Source organism: Bos grunniens, chromosome 3 (genome assembly GCF_055505025.1).
Source record: "Bos grunniens cultivar Pamir isolate PY7600 chromosome 3, Bosgru_T2T1.0, whole genome shotgun sequence".
Lineage (NCBI taxonomy): Eukaryota > Metazoa > Chordata > Mammalia > Artiodactyla > Bovidae > Bos > Bos grunniens.
The window spans coordinates 110,110,070-110,131,734 of NC_141167.1; the positions used below are offsets into that span (position 1 = coordinate 110,110,070).

Below are 21,665 nucleotides of genomic sequence, written 5' to 3' on the forward strand. Positions count from 1 at the left end.
AAGATGGGCTCGATAAAGGACAGAAATGGTATGGGCCTAACAGAAGCAGAAGATATTAAGAAGAGATGGCAAGAATACACAGAAGAACTATACAAAAAAGATCTTCACGACCCAGATAATCACGATGGTGTTATCACTGACCTAGAGCCAGACATCCTGGAATGTGAAGTCAAGTGGACCTTAGAAAGCATCACTATGAACAAAGCTAGTGGAGGTGATAGAATTACAATTGAGCTAGTCCAAATCCTGAAAGATGATGCTGTGAAAATTCTTCACATAATATGCAAGCATTTTGGAAAACTCAGCAGTGGCCACAGGACTGGAAAAGGTCAGTTTTCATTCCAATCCCAAAGAAAGGCAATGCCAAAGAATGCTCAAACTACCACACAATTGCACTCATCTCACACGCTAGTAAAGTACTGCTCAAAATTCTCCAAGCAAGGCTTCAGCAATATGTGAACCGTGAACTTCCTGATGTTCAAGCTGGTTTGAGAAAAGGCAGAGGAACCAGAGATCAAATTGCCAACATCCGCTGGATCATGGACAAAGCAAGAGAGTTCCAGCAAAACATCTATTTCTGCTTTATTGACTATGCCAAAGCCTTTGACTGTGTGGATCACAATAAACTGTGGAAAATTCTGAAAGACATGGGAATACCAGACCACCTGATCTGCCTCTTGAGAAATGTGTATGCAGGTCAGGAAGCATGAGTTAGAACTGGACATGGAACAACAGACTGGTTCCAAATAGGAAGAGGAGTTCGTCAAGGCTGTATATTGTCACCCTGTTTATTTAACTTATATGCAGAGTACATCATGAGAAATGCTGGACTGGAAGAAACACAAGCTGGAATCAAGATTGCCAGGAGAAATATCAATAACCTCAGATATGCAGATGACACCACCCTTATGGCAGAAAGTGAAGATGAAATAAAAAGCCTCTTGATGAAAGTGAAAGTGGAGAGTCAAAAAGTTGGCTTAAACCTCAACATTCAGAAAAGGAAGATCATGGCATCCGGTCCCATAACTTCATGGGAAATAGATGGGGAAACAGTGGAAACAGTGTCAGACTTTATTTTTCTGGGCTCCAAAATCACTGCAGATGGTGACTGCAGCCATGAAGTCTGCAGACTGATGTGAAGCTTGGGGACATGAATTTACAGAATGACTTACAGAGTAAAAACTAGGACGTTATTAATTTTTACAGTGATTCGTTATTATAGTGGAAGTTTCTCATGCCATTTTTAGGAAGATGACTTTTTCTTTCATGATTGTCAGAGCCATTTACAAAGAATAATTTAGGTTGAATTTCACTTACACTCATGAAATAAGCCAGATTTAGTTCTTGTTACGTGGTTTAAATGCCTGCTCAGGAAATTCCCAAATACAGACTCCATTTGTATTTAATACTAATACTCTTAGATACTGTGAACACCACTCAAACTGTGTAAGATTGCACACAGTAGCTGCCCTCAGGCAACCATTAGGTACCAGCTCACTTGGGCACCTGCCTGGTACTTCAGTGGAAGGTCCTCTGTTGTCCTCAGGCTTAGAAATCTTAATTCTGGACCCATGGTGTATGTTTTTCCTTCTTTTGGAGTAGACTGTAAGATATTTGTTGTATTTATTTTTTTAGGGAATCAGAGGTAAATTTTTACCTTTTCCTTGCTACCCTTTCACTCTGCTTTTCACCAATAAAGATAGGCCCTTGTCTTCTGAGCTTATTCATTGCTGTAACTGAGATTCAGAAATAATTTGTTTCCACTCAGGTTTTTGCTTTGGCAACATGGGCTTTTGAGAGAGGACATGAACAAGGGTCTCCTGCATTGCAGGCAGATTCTTTATCATCTGAGCCACTAGGGGAGCCCAAGAAAACTGGACTGTGTTTTATAGTATTAGTGTGGAACAAAAATTAAATTCTGAGCACCCTTATTCCTGGCCATCATCTTCATGTCCCAGGGAGTCTGTCAATACCTTTAACCAAGTTTTAGCCAAGTAGGAGATACTAATGGTGATGGTAACAATAGTACAAGAGCACAGATTCACTTTTCCAGTGTCTGACTCCCTGAAATGGGGCTGGGGTTCTCAGAATCTCCCTTTCTATGGTATGTCTCCATTCTCAGAGGAGGTCTCTCTGTGAATGTACACCAAGGTACTGTGGCCACTCACACTGATCCATTTGCTATGCTCTCCAAGACTCCCTGCACTACCTCTCTGTTACTGCTACATCACTTGTCAGTGTTATATTTGCTGTATGAGAGAATGAGATAGGTGGACAAACCAAAGGAATACTTCTAGATTAAAAGAGACTGGAAGTTGAGCAATTGTTTAGTATTACCCTCTTATTGAATAGATGTGGCAATAAAGGATTAGGAAGGTGAAATAACTCTTCAGCATCACAAGGGAGCTTTTCCAGGGTAGAATGTATAAAAGGAATGAAGACCAAAGAATGGAAATGAGATGGAGTGGGAGTTCAGAGCTGTGGGAGGCACAGTTTTTCTGAGATGTGCAATGTGGGTCAAGATTTGGCAGTTGGAGAAGAGAGGAAGTCAATTTAGAGTACTGAAAAAAAAAATGCTGAAATTAGAGATCAAATACCAGCTCTGAGAGTCAGAAGTTCTACTTCCCAGTGAAATGCTGCTTCTACCACTTCTGTTACTTGGAGTTATCCTCCCAGGTGGTGACAATGAGGATGGTAAGAATAACTCTGGCTGCTCCCAGCACAGGTGCAGGGGTTCTGGATAAAAGCATGCTGCACCTACCACTAAGGGTCTGGGCTCTGCTGTCTCCAGCCCTTTCCCCTATTCTGGAGGCTGGGGATGGAGCCAGAAGCTTTGGGGGCAGGGGACCGTTTCAAGTTCTGTATTGTTGTTCAGACTCTGGGTTCTTTTTCATACTATTCTGATTCCACATTTCCCCCTCATTCTTCTTATCTTTCCACCACTACAGTGTTCCAGGGGCCAACCTCGTACCATGTCATGCAAATTTCAACCTTTGTCAATAGCACATGGGCTCAAAATCAAGGCTCAGGCTGGTTGGATGACTTGCAGATTCATGGCTGGGAGAGTGACTCGGGCACTGCCATTTTCCTGAAGCCCTGGTCGAAGGGCAACTTTAGTGATGATGAGGTGACTGAGCTGGTGGACCTCTTCCGAGCCTACTTCATTGGATTCACTCGGGAAGTGCAGGATCCAGTCAATGAGTTCCAGTTGGAATGTGAGTATAGTCCTCTGATCTGGAAAGACTCTCAATGACTTTTCTTTCTCTTGTGTCAGGCTATTGCTCCCTCTGATGATGGTCCCTTCCCACCCCCACCCCCACCCCCGCCTTTATCCAACTGCATGTATACACTTGTCCGGAGTAGCCTTCAACTCCGACTCCATACCTCCATCCAGATTCTGAGATTCTTCCTGTTTCTTGTTCTCTTCTGTGTACATGACCATTCTTATGGTTATTTCTTGTTTGCGTCTATGTAACTTGCTTCTCTAAAACCCCAAGGAAGAATCTCCTTTTCCTACTCTGTGCTTGACTGAACTTAAGTGTAACTTCCAACTCTTCCAATTGATGTCCTCAAGCATCTTCTGCCTGATCCCTTCTCTACACATAACCATTCCCTAGACTGTGGAATGCTGCACTTCTGACTCCATCACACGTTGCCCCTCTCCCCTCTTGCCCCCTCTACATCCTTAAAACAGCCTAACCCCACCATTGATGATATGCATTCCTCTCCCCAGTGCTCTTTCTGAAAAGTCCTGAATACTGTAATTGGTTTTATATCAATAATTTCACCTCTGAACTTGCTGCCACTAAAATAAAAAATCCTATGCCTTTTTCTCGTCTCTTTCTTTCCTGTTTGCTTTTTAATAACTTGTCTCAGTTTTCCTTTACACAGACCCCTTTGTGATCCAGATCATAGCAGGCTGTGAGCTGCATTCTGGGGAGGCCATAGAAAGTTCTTGGAGAGGAGCTTTAGGAGGACTGGATTTTGTGAGTATCCAGAATCATTCTTGTGTGCCTGCACCAGACAGCGGCAGCAGGGGGCAGAAGTTTTGTGCACTCATAAGTCAGTATCAAGGCATCTCTGATATCATTGAGAGACTCATCTCAGAAACCTGTCCTCGATATCTTCTGGGTGTCCTCGATGCAGGGAAGGCAGAACTGCAGAGGCAAGGTTAGTCTTATGCTCTCCCCAAGATGTTTCTATTTCTCCTCTCACAACTTTCTTTAAATTCATTTTGATATATGGCAAAACCAATACAGTATTGTAAAGTTAAAAAATAAAATAAAAAAAATTCAAAAATTCAAAAGTGAGAAGTACCTAAATAGAGAAATGATTAATCAATAAGTCATTTGGTGCCCATAGGAGTGGAAGAGGAAACTGTCCAAATTTGTGGGTTTCTGAGTCCCCATGCTCTGGATTAGAGGCATAATCTGACATTCTTACTGCTTCCTCCTACCCCAGTGAAGCCTGAAGCCTGGCTGTCCAGTGGCCCCACTCCTGGGCCTGGCCACACACACTCCTGGTGTGCCACGTCTCAGGATTCTACCCAAAACCTGTGCGGGTGATGTGGATGAGGGGCGAGCAGGAGCAGCCTGGCACTCAGCAAGGAGACCTCATGCCCAATGCAGACTGGACTTGGTATCTCCGAGTAACCCTAAATGTGGCAGCTGGGGAGGCAGCTGGCCTGAATTGCCGAGTGAAGCACAGCAGTCTAGGAGACCAGGACATCATCCTGTACTGGGGTAAGAAGGAACTGGGGCCCAACTGGGAATGGGAGGAAATGGCCCTCAAGAACAGAGAGGAGGACACAGGAAGGGGAGGGATTTGATGGGTGAGGGAAGGATGGAGGGAGGAAGACAGGCATGGAGAGAGGATAGGCGGGGAGGAAAGAATCAGGGAGACAGAAAGAGAGAGAGTCAGAGAGACAGAGTTTGAGATTTATTTCTAGGACTACAGTGCCAGAGGTATGAAAATAGCTGATCTAAGCTGTACAATAGATAAAAATGAAGTAGTCTTCACTACTACAGTAGTAGTCCCACTGTAGTCTCGGTGGGATTCAACAAGAAGGAAAGATTAAGGGTGGCTGTGCGTATAAGACCTCTGGGAATATGAGAAAGGGAACCAGAGATGCCCATGCATCAGAAGCAGTTAATGATGGTGCTGACACTCAGATGGGTAAGAAGGCTTGGAGAACTAGAGAATGGGTTTGAAGTGACATTCCTTTGTCTTCTCCCAATTGCCAGGACACCCCACATCCATTGGCTTGATACTTGTGGCAATAATAATACCCTCCTTGATCCTTTTGATATGCCTTGCATTTGGCGTGCTGCGATTCATGGGGTCGCAAAGAGTTGGACATGACTGAGCGACTGATCTGATCTGATCTGATGGTTTTGGAGATGCTGGTGAGTTTTCATTTTTTAAACTTTTTTTTTCTGTCCATCCTTTTATTCTTTCCCTCCTTTTTATCTATTAATATTACATCTCTTTAGTCTCAAAATTCCTGCTAAAACATTTCCCTTTTGTCCCCAACTCCCATCTGTAGGTAAATTTATTTTTTTTAAATTGCAGTAAAATATGTCTTGGAAAATTTACTGCATTAGCCATTTTTACACATATAGTTTAGTAGTATTAAGTACATTCATATTTATGCAGCCAATTCTTAGAATTCTTTTCATCTTGAAAAACTAGAAGTCTGTGCCCATTAAACTACTTTCCCCAATCCTTTCTCCCTCAGGCCCTGCCAACCACCATTCTACTTTCTGTCTATAGGAATCTGTCTACTCTAGGTACCTCATAGAAACGAAATCATTTGTCTTTTTGTGAATGGCTTACTCCATCTAGCATTATGTCCTCATAATTCATTCATGTGGTGGCCTGTATTAGAATTTTTTTCCTTTTAAACGTTGTTTTGTTTACCTGTTCATCTCTCAACAGATACCTGGGTTAATTCACATTTTAACTGTTGTGAATAATGCTGCCTTGTACATAGTGCACATATATCTCTTAAGTTGAGCATTTTTTTGCTTGTGTTCTTAACAGGTCATATCAGAATATCTTGTGAGCCCTGACCATGTCTCCTTTTCCATTTGGAATAAGTATCCAGGAACCCTGAAACTCAAGTTGTCAGCCTAGGAGTCAATCTCATCATATTTCATCAAATGATCATCACATTTGATCAAATCATTGTTCCTGTAGGTTGTAAGATAAATCATAATTTATATCCTAGCAGAAACATAAATGAAAATTGTTATTATGAGACAATATCACTAGCAAGATCCACTCAGATTTCACAGATGTGATTTGTGAGAAAGAATATACCTTGGAATAAATGAAATCATGTACACAACTGCATGGTGACATGCCTTTGACTTATTTAAAACTTTTTTTTTGCTTCTGCTGAAATATCATTTTTCAAATTGATCTAACTACAGTTATGCTGAGGTAATTGTATTTGAAGAGTTGCTGAGCATTTTTAACATAATTTCACTCTCTTTATTTGGATGATTTTCTAACTATGAGGGTCAGCTGAGCAGCTTGTTTCTCCAGATAGCATTCCTTACTGTTAGAGTAGAAGAAAGTCTCCCTTGTCTGGTATTGTGCAGAGATTCACTTTACTCATACCCAGAACACTGCAGTTCCTTTTCTTTTTCTTTTCCTTCTACTTATGAGTTCCTTAGAGAATGGCTTGTTCTCAGTGGATCCCTGTCAAAAACTTATTTCTGGTGGTAGAGTTATTACTGTTATTGTAAGACTATCATGTTTGTATAGGCTACTGAAATATAGGATACAGTGTGACAGGTGGATAGTATATAGTTTAGGTGATTATATAGTTGTGTTAATTCACTTGGAACCAAGATTTTCTGTCTAGAGAAGGTGATGCGAGATAGATGTAATATTAGACTCTGTAATCTTAAACTTGAATTGCAAGCATAATTAAAAAATCATAATATTTAGGATTAAAAAATGTCCTGACCACTTAAAAAGCCACAAAACCAAGACTTAGTGCTCACATTATGGCTTTGACATATTTTCACACTAAAGGAACCAAAGGACCTTGAAGAAATGGCTGATTTCTAGTTGGGGCAGAAAGATTCTTCAAGAGTCTGGAACAACTTTGCCATCAATTCATTTAAGTTCAATTCATTTGCTCAGTCATGTCCAACTCTTTGTGATGCAGTGAACCGCAGCACACCAGGCCTCCCTGTCCATCACCAACTCCCTGAGTTAACCCAAACTCATGTTCATCGAGTTGGTGATGCCATCCAGCCATCTCATCCTCTGTTGTCTCCCTCTCCTCCTGCCCCAAATCCATCCCAGCATCAGAGTCTTTTCCAATGAGTCAACTCTTCGCATGAGGTGGCCAAAGTGTTGGAATTTCAGCTTTAGCTTCAGTCTTTCCAAAGAACACCCAGGACTGATCTCCTTTAGAATGGACTAGTTGGATCTCCTTGCAGTCCAAGGGCCCCTCAAGATCTTCTCCAACACCACAGTTCAAAAGCATCAATTCTTTGGTGCTCAGCTTTCTTCACAGTCCAACTCTCACATCCATACATGACCACAGGAAAAACCATAGCCTTGACTAGATGGACCTTTGTTGGCAAAGTAATGTCTGCTTTTGAATATGCTATCTAGGTTGGTCATAACTTTCCTTCCAAGGAGTAGGCGTCTTTTAATTTCATAGCTGCAATTACCATCTGCAGTGATTTTGGAGCCCAGAAATATGAAGTCTGACACTGTTTCCACTGTTTCCCCATCTATTTCCCATGAAGTCGTGGGGCCAGATGCCATGATCTTGGTTTTCTGAATGTTGAGCTTTAAGCCAACTTTTTCATTGTCCACTTTCAGTTTCATCAAGAGGCTTTTGAGTTCATCTTCACTTTCTGCCATAAGGGTGGTGTCATCTGCATATATGATGTTATTGATATTTCTCCTGGAAATCTTGATTCCAGTGTTGTTTCTTCCAGTCCGGAGTTTCTCATGATGTACTCTGCATATAAGTTAAATAAACAGGGTGACAATATACAGCCTTGACGTACTCCTTTTCCTATTTGGAACCAGTCTGTTGTTCCATGTCCAGTTCTAACTGTTGCTTCCTGACCTGCATACAAATTTCTCAAGAGGCAGATCAGGTGGCCTGGTATTCCAATCTCTTTCAGAATTTTCCACAGTTTATGTGATCCACACAGTCAAAGGCTTTGGCATAGTCAATAAAGCAGAAGTTGATGTTTTTCTGGAACTCTCTTGCTTTGTCCATGATCCAGCGGATGTTTGCAATTTGATCTCTGTTTCCTATGCCTTTTCTAAAACCGGCTTGAACATCTGGAAGTTCATGATTCACATACTGCTGAAGCCTGGCTTGGAGAATTTTGAGCAGTACTTTACTAGCGTGTGAGATGAGTGCAATTGTGTGGTAGTTTGAGCATTTTTTGGCATTGCCTTTCTTTGGGATTGGAATGAAAACTGACCTTTTCCAGTCCTGTTGAGTTTTCCAAATTTGTTTGCATATTGTGTGCAGACTTTCCACAGCATTATCTTTCAGGATTTGGAATAGCTCAACTGGAATTCTATGACCTCCACTTACTTTGTTTGTAGTGATGATTTCCAAGGCCCACTTGACTTCACATTCCAGGATGTCCGGCTCTAGGTCAGTGGTCACACCATCGTGATTATCTGGGTTGTGAAGATTTTTTTTGTATAGTTCTTCTGTGTATTCTTGCCACCTCTTCTTAATATCTTCTGCTTCTGTTAGGTCCATACCATTTCTGTCCTTTATCGAGCCCATCTTTGCATGAAATGTTCCTTTGGTATCTCTGATTTTCTTGAAGAGATCTCTAGTCTTTCCCATTCTGTTGTTTTCCTCTATTCCTTTGCATTGATCGCTGAGGAAGGCTTTCTTATCTCTTCTTGCTATTCTTTGGAACTCTGCATTCAGATGCTTATATCTTTCCTTTTCTCCTTTGCTTTTCGCTTCTCTTCTTTTCACAGCTATTTGTAAGGCCTCCCCAGACAGCCATTTTGCTTTTTTGCGTTTCTTTTCCATGGGGATGGTCTTGATCCCTGTCTCCTGTACAATGTCATGAACCTCAGTCCATAGTTCATCAGGCACTCTATCTATCAGGTCTAGGCCCTTAAATCTATTTCTCACTTTCACTGTATAATCATAAGGGATTTGATTTCGGTCATAGCTGAATGGTCTAGTGGTCAAAGGATGTCAAAACTGGACCATAAAGAATACTGAGCACTAAAGAATTGATACTTTTGAACTGTGGTGTTGGAGAAGACTCTTGAGTTTCTTGGACTGCAAGGAAATCAAAGCAGTCAATCCTAAAGGAAATCAGTCCTGAATATTCACTGGAAGGACTGATGCCAAAGCTGAAGCTCCAATACTTTGGTCACCTGATGTGAAGAACTGACTCATTTGAAAAGACCCTGAAGCTGGGAAAGATTGAGGTCAGGAGGAGAAGGGGACAATAAAGGACAAGATGGTTGGATGCTATCACTGACCTCATGAACATGGGTTTGAGTAAGCTCCAGGAGTTGGTGATGGACAGGGAAGTCTGATGTGCTGCAGTTCATGGGTTTGCAAAGAGCTGAACATGATTGTGACTGAACTGAATAGAGCAACTGAGCATATACTCACAAACTGGAGAATCAAAGGAGTTATGGTGTAACAAATTTAACAACAGTTCTTTCTCACTGTTGAAAGTTCTGGGGCCCATAAGAAATTTCCCAACCTGGGGATCTGGCAGAGCAGCTAAGAACCCCCAGGGAATATACCTTTGAAGGCCAGTGGGATTTGATTACAGAACTCCCACAGGACTGGGTAAACAGACTCTTGGAAGGCATAAACAAAACATTGTGTGCACCAGGACCCAGGAGAAAAGAGCACTGATCCCAAAAGAGACTGATCCAGACTTGCCTGTGAGTATTTGGGAGTCTCTGGCAGAGGTGTGGGTCCACATTGGCCTGACCCAGGCCAGAGACACTGAGTGCAATAGTCCTGGGATATGCAGCATGCTGGCATAAGTCCTGGAGGAGGTTGCCATTACCTCTACCAGAGTTTGGCTTTAGGCCCTCCCACCAGCAGAAAATTGGATTAAAGATTTGCTGAGCATGACCTTGCCCATCAGAGCAAGACACAGTTTTCACCACGATCAGTACCTCCCACCAGGAAGCTTCCACAAGCCTTTATCCTCATCCATCAGAGGGCAGACAGAATGCAAACCATAATCACAGAAAACCAAAATGATCACATGGGTCACAGTTTTGTCTAACTCAATGAAACTATGAGGCATGCCATGTGGGGCCACCCAAGACGGATGGTGGGGAGTTCTGACAAAATGTTGTCCACTGGGGAAGGGAATGGCAAATCACTTCAGGAATCTTGTCTTGAGGACCCCATGGACAATATGAAAAGATATAAAGATATGAGATTGAAAGATGAAGTCCACAGGACAGTAGGTGCCCAATATGCTACTGGAGAAGAGTAGAGATGTACCTCCAGAAAGGATGAAAAGTATGGCCCAAAGTGGAAAAAAAAAAGTCCAGCTGTGAATGTGTTTTTTTGGTGAAATTAACGTCTGATGCTGTAAAGAGCAATACTGCATAGGAACCTGGAATGTTAGGTCCATGAATCAAGATAAATTGGAAGTGGTCAAACAGGAGATGGTGAGTGAACATTGACATTTTAGAAATCAGTGAACTAAAATGGACTGGAAAGAGCGAATTTAATTCAAATGGGCAAGAATGTGGGCAAGAATCCCTTAGGTGAAATGGAGTAACCCTCATAGTCAACAAAAGAGTTTGAAATGCAGTATATGGGTGCAATCTCAAAAATGACAGAATATTCAGTATCATAGTAATCCAAGTCTATGCCTCAACCACTAATGCTAAAGAAACTGAAGTTGAATAGTTCTAAGACCTACAAGAACTTCTAGAACTAACACCAAAAAAGATGTCCTTTTCATCATAGGAGACTGGAATGCAAAAGTAGGAAGTTGAGAGATACCTGGAGTAACAAGCAAGTTTGGCTTTGGAGTCCAAAATGAAGTAGGGCAAAGGCTAACAATGTTTTGCCCAGAGAATGCACTGGTCATAGCAAAGAAACACTTCCAACAACAAAAGGGATGACTTTACACACATGGACATCATCAGATGGTCAATATTGAAATCAGATTGATCATATTATTTGCAGCCAAAGATGGAGAAACTCTATACAGTCAGAAAAAAAGAAGACTGGGATCTGACTGTGGCTCAGATCATGAACTCCTTATTGCAACTATCAGACTTAAATCGAAGAAAGTAGGGAAAACCACTAGGTCATTCAGGTATGACCTAAATCGATTCCCTTACAATTATACAGTGGAAGTGAGAAATAGATTCAAGGGATTAGATTTGACAGATAGAGTCCCTGAGGAACTATGGACAGAGGTTTGTAACATTGTACAGGAGGCAGTGATCAAAACCATGCCCAGGAAAAAGAAATGCAAAAAGGCAAAATGGTTGTGTGAAGAAGCCTTACAAATAGCTGAGGAAAGAAGAGAAGTGAAAGGCAAAAGAGAAAAGGAAAGATATACCCATCTGAATGGAGAGTTCTAAAGAAGAGCAAGGAGAAATAACAAAACATTTCTAAGTGAACAATGCAAAGACATAGAGGGAAAAAATAGAATGGGAAAGATTAGAGTTCTCTTCAAGAAAATAAAAATACCAAGGGAACATTTCATGCAAAGGTGGGCACAATAAAGGACAGAAATGGTATGGACCTAACAGAAACAGAAGATATTAAGAAAAGTGGCAAGAATAACAGAAGAACTATACAAAAATGATCTGGATAACCAAAAGGTGTGATCAGTCACCTACAACCAGACATCCTGGAGTGAGAAGTCTAGTGAGCCTTAGGAAACAGCACAACGAACAAAGCTAGTGGAGGTGATGGAATTCTAGCTGAGCTATTTCAAATCATAAAAGATGATGTTGTGAAAGTGCTGCACTGAATATGCCAGCAAATTTGGAAAACTCAGCACTGGCTACAGGCCTGGAAAATGTCAGTTTTCATTCCAATCCCAAAGAAGGGCAATTCCAAAGAATTTCAAACTACTTACAATTGCAGTCATTTCTCATGCTATCAAGGTCATGCTCAAAATTCTCCAAGCTAAGTTTCAAGAGTATGTGGACCTAGAACTTCCAGATGTAAAAGCTGGATTTAGAAAAGGCAGAGGAACCAGAGATCAAATTGCCAACATCCATTGAATCATAGAAAAAGCAAAAGAATTCCAGAAAAATACCCACTTCTGCTTCATTACCTATGCTAAAGCCTTTGGCTGTGTGGACTAGAACAAAATGTGGAAAGTTCCTCAAGAGATGGGAATAGCAGACCACCTGACCTGCCTCCTGAGAAACCTGTATGCAGGTCAAGAAGCAGCAGTTAGAACCAGACAAAGAGTGAAAAACTGGTTCAAAATTGGGGAAAAAAGTGCGACAAGGCTGAATATTGTCACCTTATTTAACTTATATGCTTATTTAACTTATATGCAGAGTACATCATGAGAAATGCTGGGCTGGATGAGCACGAGTTTGAATCAAGACTGCCGGGAGAAATATCAATAACCTCAGTTATGCAGATAACCTCACCCTTATGGCAGAAAGTGAAAAAGAACTGAAAAGCCTCTTGATGAAAGTGAAAGAAGAGAGTGAAAAAGTTGGCTTAAAGCTCAACATTCAGAAAAATAAGATCATGGCATCCGGTCCCATCATTTGACAGCAAATAGATGGGGAAACAGTGGAAACACTGACAGACTGTATTTCGGGGGGCTCCAAAATCACTGCAGAGGGTGACTGCAGCCATAAAATTAAAGGATGCTTGCTGCTTGGAAGAAAAGCTATGACAAACCTATACAATGTATTAAAAAGCAGAGACATTACTTTACCAACAAAGGTCCATAGAGTCAAAGCTATGATTTTTCAGAAGTCATGCTTGGATGTGAGAATTGAACCATAAAGAAGGCTGAGTGCTGTAGAATTGATGCTTTTGAACTGTGCTCTTGGAGAAAAGTCTTGAGAGTCCCTTGGACAACAAGGAGATCAAACCAGTCAATCTTAAAAGAAATCAATCCTGAATATTCATTGGGAGGACTGTTGCTGAAGCTGAAGATCCAATATTGTGGCTACCTGATATGAAGAGCTGAGTCTTTAGAAAAGACTCCAATGCTGGGAAAGATTGAGGGCAGGAGGAGAAGCGGGTGACAGAGGATGAGATGTTCAGATGGCATTTCCAACTCAATGGATATGAGTTTGAGCAAGCTCTGGGAAATGGTGAAGGACAGGGAAGCCTGCTGTGCTGCAGTCCATGGGGTTGCAAACAGTCAGATACAACTGAGCAACTGAACTGTGGCAACAATTTGCCAGTAAGTGATGGGACTGGTTGCCATGATCTTAGTTTTAGAATACTGAGTTTCAGGCCAGCTTTTTCACTCTCCTCTTTGGTCCTCATCAAGAGGCTTTCTAGTTCTCTTCACTTTCTGCCATTAAGAGTTGTATCATCTGGTTATCTGTGGTTGTTGATATTTTTCCTGGCAACCTTGATTCCAAGTTGAGCTTTACCCAGCCCAGCATTTCACATGATGTATTCTGCATAGACATCAAATAATCAGGTTGACAGTATACATCCTTGATGTAGTTCTTTCCCAATTTTGAACCAGTTCATTTTTCCAAGTCTGTTTCTAACTGCTGCTTCTTGACCTGCATACAGGTTTCTCAGGAGGCAGGTAGGATGGCCTGGTATTCCCATCTCTTGAAGAATTTTCCACAGTTTGTTTTGCTCCACCCAGCCAAAGGCTTTAGTGTAGTTAATAAAGCAGAAGTAGACGTTTTTCTGGATTTCCCTTGTTTTTTTCTTGTGATCTATGATCCAACAGATGTTAGCAGTTTGATCTGTGGTTCCTCTGCCTTTTCTATATCCAACTTGTACATCTGGGAGCTCTTGGTTCATGTGCTATTGAAGCCTAGCTTGAGGGACTTTGAGTATTGAAGGATGAAGTCTATTTGATTTATTTCCAGGAAAAAAGAATGTTTTATTACTTATTTTGTATCTTCTTATCTATGTAAATAGGATGACTTAGTGAAAACCTCTCTTTACACTCAAAATATAGATGATATATATCCACAAATTTGGAATATTTTCCTGAGTGGAGAAAACCAAGAATTATCCTGAGAGCCAACATATTGATTACAGTCCTAATATTTCTCCAGTGAATGCTAAATATATTGTTAAAACGTCAAATGCATATAAAGAGGACATAGGATATGACATCTTAAGAAAAACATCTCTGAACTTTTGGTGAAAAAATGCCAAGTTGCTTGCTGACATAGCAATGCTTTATTTGGTAATAGGAAAGATCAAAATATACATGGAGATTATAAAATATTACAAAAGGAGAAGGAAGTTCTACTGTTAATGAGCCTACTACAAAAAGTTATTTTGACTTGGCCTGAAGCTGGGGCATAATTCCTGAAGTTTTATTTGTCTCATGAAGATTGGTTACTGAAAGTAGTAGAGGAGAAGAGCTACTGAAAAGAAGGTCACATACCATTGATCAATGTAATTTTCAACCTCAAAAATTCCTGTGGTGTAAGAGAATTTTGGTCAGAATATAAACTATTTATTATATTTAATTCTGGGATTTGGGCCCCAGAATCAAATATAAAAAAGACAGTGATTGTTAACACACATGCACACTCAGAAAATTTAACATGGAGTTAAAAAGCCAAGTAAGAAGAATGAGATAAGAAAGAAGGGCCATTGAGATGTTGGGAAGAGGTAATGACAAAGTGCCAGCGGTGAGAAGGCCATGGGGAGGGAGAACAAGATAGGTAGAGAAGCCAAAGGTATTTTAGATTAAAGAGATGGGAAGCTAAGCAATTGTTTAATATTATCGTTTTATTTCAAAGATGTGGAAATAAGAACTGGGAAGGTGAAATAACCTTTCATCATCATTTGCTACCTTGGAAAATGTTTTTCCAAGGTAGTAAGTATAAAGGAGACTGAGTTCAAGGAACGGAAATGAGAGGCAGAGTGGGAGTCTAGAGCTGTGGGAGGTACAGTTTTTCTGAGATGTGCAGTTTGGGTCCAAGATTTTTCATCTGGGGAAGAGAGGAAGTCACTTTAGAGTACTGAGAAAAAGGTTTGCTGAAGTAAGACATTACATACCAGCTCTGAGAGTCAGAAGTTCTACTTCCCAGTGAAATGCTGCCTCTACCTCTTCTATTGCTAGTGGTTATCCTCCCACGTGGTGACAATAGGATGGTAAGAGTAACTCTGGCTGCTCCCAGCACAGGTGCAGGGGTTCTGGATAAAAGCATGCCACACCTACCACTAAGGGTCTGGGCTCTGCTGTCTCCAGCCCTCTCCCCTATTCTGGAGGCTGGGGATGGAGTCAGAGGGCTTGGGGAGAGAACTGTTTCAGGCTCTATATTGTTCAGACTCTGGGTGCTTTTTCATTCCATCCTGATTCTACATTTTCCCTCGTTCTTTTCAACCTTCCACCAACACAGTGTTTCACTGGCCAACCTCCTACCATATCATCCATATTTAGACCTTTGCCAACAGCTCCTGGGCTCAAAACCAAGGCTCAGGCTGGTTGGATGATTTGCAAATTCAAGGCTGGGATTCTGACTTGGGCACTACCATTTTCCTGAAGCCCTGGTCCAAGGGGAACTTTAGTGATGAAGCGATGACTGAGCTGCAGGACCTGTTCTGAGTCTACTTCATTGGATTCACTCGGGTTGTGCAGGACCATGTCAGTGAGTTCCAGTTGGAATTTGAGTACAGTCCTCTGATCTGGAGAGACTCTCAAAGACTTTTCTCTCCCTTGGTCAGGCTACTGTTCCCTCTGATCATGGTCTACTCCTTCCCTCTTTACTCAACTACACGCACACAGCTCTCCAGAGTAGTCTCCAACCCTGACTCCTTACCTCCACCCAGTATCCCAGATTCTTCCTGTTTCTTGCACTTTTGTGTAATAGATGATATTCCTGCTTTGTAGCCATTTCCTGTTTTGCGTGTATGTCACTTGCCACTCTCAAAACCTAGGAAAAATTCCTTTTCCTACTGTGTGCCTGAATGAACTAAAGTATGACTTCCCCATCCTCCAATTCATATCCTCAAGCATCTGCTGCCTAATCTCCTCTCTCAGTGTAACCTTCCCCTTCACCCTGGAATGCTGCCCTCCTGACTCCATCACACATTGCTCCTCTTCTCCCCTCTTGCGCACTGTTCATCCTTAAAAGAGCAAATCCCCACCGTTTACAATAGGCATACCTCTAACCAATGCTCTTCTTCCTGAAAAGTCCTGAATACTGCAATTGGTTTTTGAGTTACAATTTCACATCTCAGACCTTTCTTGCCACTAAAATCCAAAGGCCTATGCCTTTTCCTCATTCTTTTCTTCATTGTTTGCATTTTAATAACTTGTCTTAGTTTTCCTTTACACAGACCCCTTTGCGATCCAGGTCATAGCAGGCTGTGAGCTGCATTCTGGGGAGGCCATAGAAAGCTCTTTGAGAGGAGCTTTAGGAGGACTGGATTTTGTGAGGATCCAGAATCATTCCTGTGTGCCTACATGAGACAGCGGCAGCAGGGGGCAGAAGTTTTGTGACTCATGACTCAGTATCAAGGCATCTCTGATATCATGGAGAGGCTCCATTCAGAAACCTGTCCTCGATATCTCCTGGGTGTCCTCAATGCCGGGAAGGCAGAACTGCAGAAGCAAGGTTAGTCTTGTTCTCTCCCCAAAACTTTTCTATTTTACCTCCTATCACCTTCTTTAAATTCAAAAGTGGAGAATACCTGAATCGAGAGGAGTTTAATCAATAAATGATCTGATTCCCATAGGAGTGGAAGAGGCAACTATCCAAATTTGTGGGTTTCTGAGTCCCCATGCTCTGGAATAGAGTCATAATCTGACATTCTTACTCCTCCTTCCTACCCCAGTGAAGCCTGAAGCCTGGCTGTCCAGTGGCCCCACTCCTGGACCTGGCTGCCTACTGCTGGTCTGCCATGTCTCAGGATTCTACCCAAAACTTGTGCGGGTGATGTGGATGAGGGGTGAGCAGGAGCAGCCTGGCACTCAGCAAGGAGACATCATGCCCAATGCTGACTGGACTTGGTATCTCCGAGTAACCTTGGATGGGGTGGCTGGGCTGAGTTATTGAGTGAAGCACAGCAGTCTAGGAGACCAGGACATCATCCTGTACTGAGGTGAGAAGGAAGTGGAACCCAGCTGGGGATGGGAGGAGCTGGTCTTCAAGAACAGAAGGCAGTCCTGAGGAAGGGGAGAGACTTGATGGATGGACTATGGAGGGAGGGAAGGAGAGGGGGAAGAAAGAGTGACAGAGGGAAAGGTAGGAAGGGAGAGACAAAGAAAGAGAGTTAGAGTTCGGGATTTATTTCTGAGACTCCAGTGCCAAAGGAATGAAAATAGCTGATCTAAGGCAGGCAATAGGTAGGAATGAAGGACTATAAACTAGGTGGGATGGAGCAAAAAGAACAGACTGTGGGTGGCTGTGAGAATATGACATCGGGGAATATGAGAAAGGGAATCAGAGATGTCCAATCATCAAAAGCAGGTAACAGTGGGTGTTGACACTTGGGTGGGCAAGAAGCCCTGGAGAACTAGAGAATGGATTTGAAGTGATATCCCTTTGTCTTGTCCCAATTGCCAGGACACCCCACATCCATTGGTTTGATACTTTGTGGCAATAATAGTGCCCTCCTTGATCCTTTTGATAGGCCTTGCATTATGGTTTTGGAGATGCTGGTGAATTTTCATTTTTAATCTTTCTTTTCTGTCCATCCTTTTATTCTTTCCCTCCACTTTATCTATTAATATTATGCCTTTTTAGCCTCAATATTTCCACTAGAAACTTTCCCCAACTCCCATCTGTAGGTAAATTTATTTTTAAAAAATTGCAGTAAAATACATCATGGAAAATTTACTGCATTAGCATTTTTACACATATAGTTTAGTAGTCTTAAGTACATTCACATTTTATGCAGCCAATCTCCAGAACTCTTTTCATCTTGAAAAACTAGAAGTCTATGCCCATTAAACTACTTTCCCCAATCCTTGCTCCCTCAGACCCTGGCAACCACCATTCTATTTTCAGTCTATATGAATCTCTATAGTCTAGGTACCTCTAGAAGTGGAACCATTTGCCTTTTTGTGAATGGTTATTACATTTAGCAGTATGTCCTCATAATTCATTCATGTGGTGATCTGTATTAGAATTTCTTTCCTTTTAAAGATTGTTTTGTTTACCTGTTGATCTCTCAACAGACACTTGGGTTAATTCAACAGTCACCTTTTGCCTGTTGTGAATTATGCTGCTATAAACATAGTGTACAAATATTACTTAAGAAGAGCAATTTTTCGCTTGTATTCTTAACAGGTCATATCAGAATATCTCATAGGCCCTGAATGTCTCCTTTTCCATTTGGAATAAGTATCCAGGAACCCTGAAACTCAAGTTGTCAGCCTAGGAGTCAATCTCATCATATTTCATCAAATGATCCTCACATTTGATCAAGTCATTGTTCCTGTAGGTTGTAAGATAAATCATAATTTATACACTAGCAGAAACATAAATGAAAATTGTTATTATGAGACAATATAACTAGCAGGATCCACTCAGATTTCATAGATGTGATTTGTGAGAAAGAATATACCTTAAAATAAATGAAATGATGTACACTACTTCATGGTGACATGCCTTTGACTTCTTATTTAAACCTTTTTTTTTTTTTGCTTCTGCTGAAATATCATTTTTCAAATTGAACTAACTGTAATTATGCTGAGGCAATTGTATTTGCAGAGCTGATGAGCATTTTTAACAAAATGTCTCTATCTTGGCCTGAATGATTTTCTGACTATAATGGTTAGCTGAGCAACTTGTTTCTCCAGAAAGCCTTCCTTAGTGCTACAGTGGAAGTAACCCTCCCTTGACTTATCCTGCATAGACCCACTTTACTCATACCCAGAACACTACAGTTCTTATTGTTTTTCTTTTCTTTCTACTTATAAGTTCCTTGAGAGAATAACTTGCTTTTGGTGGATCTCTGGCCCAAAATAATATTTTTGTGTGTAGTGTTTTTATTGTTATTCTAAAGCTATCTGTGTATAGGCTAGTGAGATATGGTGTATAGTGAGACAGGTGGATAATATGGAATATAGCGTATAGTGGATTTAAGTGAGTACATAATTGTGTTGATTCACAGGAAACTAGAATTTTTCTACGTGGAAAAGTTGTGAGTAAATGAGTAAAACTATAGTTTTAAACTTGAATTGCAAGTATAAATAAAAAATCATAATATTAAGACTTAAAAAAAAGGTCCCGGCCACTTAAAAAACCCTAAAATGAAGGCTTAGAACTCAGATTAAGGCTTTCACATAATATTTTCCCACTACAAGGAACCAAAGGACCTTGGAGAAATGGCTGATTCTAGTTTGGAGCAGGAAGTTTCTCCATGAGTCTGGAACACCTTTGCCATACCAGAAGGTGAAGGGAAGCTCAATGATAAATGTATGATAAAAGGATTAATAAGCGACTGGGTTGAAAAAACTCCCACATCATAATTGGGACAGTTTGAGTCTCAAGAGAAACAATGGCTAGGATTTGATGTTGTTGTTTAATAGCTAAGTTGTGTTGAATCTTTTTGACCCCATGGACTGCAGCATGCCAGGCTTAAGTGTCCTTCATGGTCTCCTGGAGATTGCTCAAATTCATGTCCATTGAATCAATGAAGCTATCTAATCATCTCATCCTGTGCCACTCCCTTCTCCTTTTGCCTTCCATCTTTCCCAGCATGAGAGTCTTTTCCAATTCATCAGCTCCTTGCATCAGGTGGCCAAAGTGCTGGAGCTTCAGCTTCATCATCAGTCTATCCAATGAATATTCAGGGTTGACTTCCTTTAAGACTGACTGGTTTGATGTCTTTGCAGTCCAAGGAACTCTCAAGAGTCTTATTCAGCCCTTCAGTTAGAAAACATCAATTCTTTGTCACTCAACCTTCTGAACAGTCCAAATCTTACATCCATACATTGTTGTTGTTGCTCAGTCTCTCAGTCCCGTCTGACTCTTTGTGACCCCATGGACTGCAGCACACCAGGCTTCCCTGTTCATCACAAATCTGGAGTTTTCTCAAACTCATGTCCATTTAATCAGTGATGCTATCCAATCATCTCATCCTGTGTTGCTCCTTTCTCCTCTTGCCCTCAATCTTTCCCAGCATCAGGGTCTTTTCCAATGAGTCGACTCTTCACATCAGGTGGCCAAAGTATAGGAGCTTCAGCTTCAGCATCCATCCTTCCAATGAATATTCAAGTTTGGCTTCCTTTAAGAAACACTGGTTTGATCTCTTTGCTGTTCAAGGGACTATCAAGAGTCTTCTTCAGTACCACAGTTTGAAAGCATCAGTTCTTAGGCACTCAGCTTTCTTCATGGTCCAAATCTCACATCTGTACATGACTATTGGAAAAACCATAACTTTGACAATACAGACCTTTGTTGTCAAGGTGATGTCTCTTCTTTTCAATATGCTGTCTAGGGTTGTCATTGCTTTTCTTCCAAGGGCAAGTGTCTTAATTTTGTGGCTGCAGTCATTGTTCACAGTGATTTTGGAGCCCAAGAAAATGAAATCTGCCACTGTTTCCATTTTCCCCCATCTATTTGCTGTCACAGAGAAGGCAATGGCACCCCACTCCAGTACTCTTGCCTGGAAAATCCTATGGATGGAGGAACCTGGTGGGCTGCTGTCCATGGGGTTGCTAAGAGTCGGACACGCTTGAGCAACTTCACTTTCACTTTTCACTTTCATGCATTGAGAAGGAAATGGCAACCCACTCCAGTGTTCTTGCCTGGAGAATCCCAGGGACGGGGGAGCCTGGTGGGCTGCTGTCCATGGGGTCGCACAGAGTTGGACATGACTGAAGCGACTTAGCAGCAGCAGCAGCAGCATTTGCTGTCAAGTGATGGGACCAGCTGCCATGATCTTAGTTTTCTGAATATTGAGTCTTAAGCCAGCCTTTTCACTCTCCTATTTCACCTTCATGAAGAGACTCTTTAGTTGCACTTCACTTTTTCCATAAGGGTAGTGTCATCTGCACATTTTAGGTTATTAATATCTCTCTTGGCAATCTTGATTACAGCTTATGCTTCATCCAGCCTGGCTTTTTGTATGATGTACTCTGTATAGAAGCTAAATAAGCAGGTTGACAATATACAGCCTTGATGTACTCCTTTCCCAGTTTTCACCAGTTTGTTGTCCCATGTCCAGTTCTAACTGTTGCTCCTTGACCTGCATACAGGTTTCTCAAACCAACACTTGAAGAATTTTCAAAAAATTGTTGTGATCCACACAAAGGTTTTAGCATAGTCAATGAAGTAGAAAGTGAAAGTCGCTCAGCCGTGTCAGGCCCTTTGCCACCCCATGGACTATACAGTCCATGGAATTCTCTAGACCAAAATACTGGAGAGGGTAGCTTTTCCCTTCTCCAGGGGATCCTCCCAACCCAGGGATCGAACCCAAGTCTCCTGCATTGCAGGTGGATTCTTTACTAGCTGAGCCACAAGGGAAATCTTCAATGATGCAGAAGGAAATTCTCACATCC

The 21,665-nt window shown here is 41.5% G+C and overlaps 2 pseudogenes across 1 annotated transcript; both read left to right on the top strand.

Annotated features, from left to right (window-relative positions):
- The first annotated feature begins 2,616 nt into the window (after positions 1–2,616).
- On the top strand, positions 2,617–6,349 carry LOC147376768 (T-cell surface glycoprotein CD1b-2-like; annotated as a pseudogene). The gene is made up of 6 exons (XR_015161433.1): positions 2,617–2,694; positions 2,949–3,215; positions 3,892–4,170; positions 4,462–4,742; positions 5,244–5,405; positions 6,043–6,349. The product of XR_015161433.1 is annotated as a T-cell surface glycoprotein CD1b-2-like (transcript).
- An 8,402-nt stretch (positions 6,350–14,751) lies between these two features.
- Positions 14,752–17,256, top strand: LOC147376769 (T-cell surface glycoprotein CD1b-2-like; annotated as a pseudogene).
- The last annotated feature ends 4,409 nt before the right edge of the window (positions 17,257–21,665 follow it).